This window comes from Tupaia chinensis, unplaced genomic scaffold (genome assembly GCF_000334495.1).
Source record: "Tupaia chinensis unplaced genomic scaffold, TupChi_1.0 Scaffold000113_1, whole genome shotgun sequence".
Taxonomy (NCBI): Eukaryota; Metazoa; Chordata; class Mammalia; order Scandentia; family Tupaiidae; genus Tupaia; species Tupaia belangeri.
Window position 1 is genome coordinate 4,039,905 of NW_006159577.1, and position 2,651 is coordinate 4,042,555.

Genomic DNA, 2,651 nt, shown 5'->3' on the forward strand with positions numbered 1-2,651 from the left:
TGTAATCACTTCTCCTCCACTGTCCTCTCAGGATTTGGACATACACACACACCCAGAGTGAGTTTCAAGCCACCAGGTCCAGGACTTGAACCACAGTCGGCCATGTGGTAGTCAGCACCTTAACTATTATGCCACCTGCTAGCCCTGTAAGGGGTAAGGCAATTAGAGCCTAGGACATAGAAAACTTGCCCAGGATCACATAGCTAGTCACTGGCAAAGCCAGAATTTGAGCCACAGGTGTGAGGCTTAGAATTTTCCATTCTATAAGTAACAACTTCAAGTTTTTTTCTGCTGTTCAAAATTTCCTTCTTGTAAAACTCAACCCAAGGCCTACTTTGATCACCAAGTCAGCTCCCATGCACTTCAGATCAGCATTTTCCTGAAGAGGATCTTTGTCAGCTGCAATTCTATGAACTTACTATTCCCAGATACTGGCAAAACTCTTCTACCAGTGGAGACTGTGGAAAGCATAGGCACACAGGTCCTCTTTGGACTGTGCCACACATTAAATGCTGAAGGTACAGAAGTAGACCACCTTACAAACTCACTAGATAATTGGATAAGTCTCGTACATCCAAAAATAAAGTTCTCAGATTTTAAACAGAATAGTATGCATTGGTTGATAGTTGATTTTCAACTACAAGACAGACAAAATAAAGGCCTACAAATGAGCCTTAGAACTGCATCCCAGAGAACCCCAACAAATTTAGATTTGCCAGAAATGCACTAGAAGACACAGCCTAGATATCGTTGCAAAATATATCCCTAAACCAACTGGCCCAATGGAAGCAAGATCTCCATTTCTCAGGGGCCCAGTGGTCTCTACTCCTCAATGCACATCTCTGCTTCCTTCTCTTCAACTTACTCACCTGCTTGCACATGAACCATAATTACTCCCATAACCCCCAAAACTACAGGACCCTCCATTCAGCTCTGGAGCCCATTACCAATGAACTCAGTCTCTTTATGCCCCAGGAGTTAATTCCAGTTGGTCCAACTCATCTTCCTTTATTTCTTTAAACATTTATTTATTGATTGATTTGTTGTAATTTTCAAGCTGGGTTCAGGACTCAAACCGCAATCAGCCATGTAGGAATCCAGCACCTTATCCACTGTGCTACCTGCTGGCCTCTCATCTTTTTTTCTAGTAATACTTTTTATTTTTAAATGCCAGAGAGTGTGTTCCAAATGCCAGGAAAAAAAGAGAGAGAGAGAGAGAAGAAGCACCCCCCACACCACCACCACCACCACCACCACCACCCCTGCAGTGGGCCCAGCCCACACTGCAATCTTTTTTCCTTCATTTCTCCATCCCATCAAGATCCTGGGCATGTGGATACATAGGCCAGGAAATACTGCCTTCAGGGCCAGGATTCAAAACCTGGTGGACCATGTGGGATCTGGCTTTTCCTACAGAGTGGTTAACTACTGGCCCCTAGTTCAGCTCCCTTGACAAGGACAACAAAAGTCCAAGGTCACTATCCTTGGTCTAGCCAGGAAATCAATGCCCTTAAGTCAAGTCTATCTCAAGTCCACTTAAATGTCCAAAGAGGTGTTTGGGTGGGTAGGAATGATGTACATAGTTCTGAGATCAAGGAAGGGACTTGATCCAAAACTAAAAGAACCACTGTGCAGACAATACGTGGTCAAAATAACAATTTGGAGTTTTTTTTTAAAACAATGATTACCATTAGGATATACAATATATTTAAATTTTGTATGTATCCATATAATGTTATTCCATCACACTTCCAGTATCTCCAGGCTTAAGGCCTGCTTTTAGAAAGGGGAAGAAGGGACCAGCAAATGGTATAATGGTTACATTGCTGGACTCCCATGTAGTTGACCACAGTTTGAGTCCTGGACCTAGCTGTTTAAAACTCACTCCAGGCACATGTGCATGCATGCCCAAAATCCCAAAAAGAGAATGAAGGAAAAGGGATTGTAGCATGGCTATCCCCTCAGGAGATGATTTCTCACTTTCTGTCTGTCTTTCTCTGTCTAGCAAGTGCACGTGCCCTATAGCAAAAATCTCTCTCAAAAGCAAAGGGGGGAGGAGAAGAAAACACAAAAATGTGTGACAACTCAAGAGAAATTATATAGTAGTTCCTCCTTTACCCACAGTTTTACTATCCATGATTTCAGTTTTTGGCAGTCAACACAGTCAGAAAATGTTAAATGGAAAATTCCAGAAATAAACAGTTTATAAGTTTTAATTGTGTGCTGTTCTTAGTGTGAGGAAATCTTTATCACAAAAAAAGTAGAGTACAATGAGATATTTTAATGGAATGACTCCATTCATTTAACTTTTATTAAATATACTACTATAATTGTCCTATTTTTGTATTATTGTTGTTAACCTTACTGTGCCTAATTCATAAATTAGGTAGGTGTGTATAGGAAGAAACAATACATACAGGGATGGATGATACCTGCAATTTCAGATATCCACTCATAGTCTTGGAATGTATCCCCTGTGGACAAAATCAACTTACTATATATGCAGTAACTGGAAATGATTTTAGGTAGCTTTGGAATTTGTTCCAATGTGTTTACTCATTCACATCCCTCTCAAGGCCAAGAAAAAAGTGCTTGTTTCCAAATGGAACTAATTAATGTCTCCTTCTTTTCAGCCTCAGGCCACTTTGTGG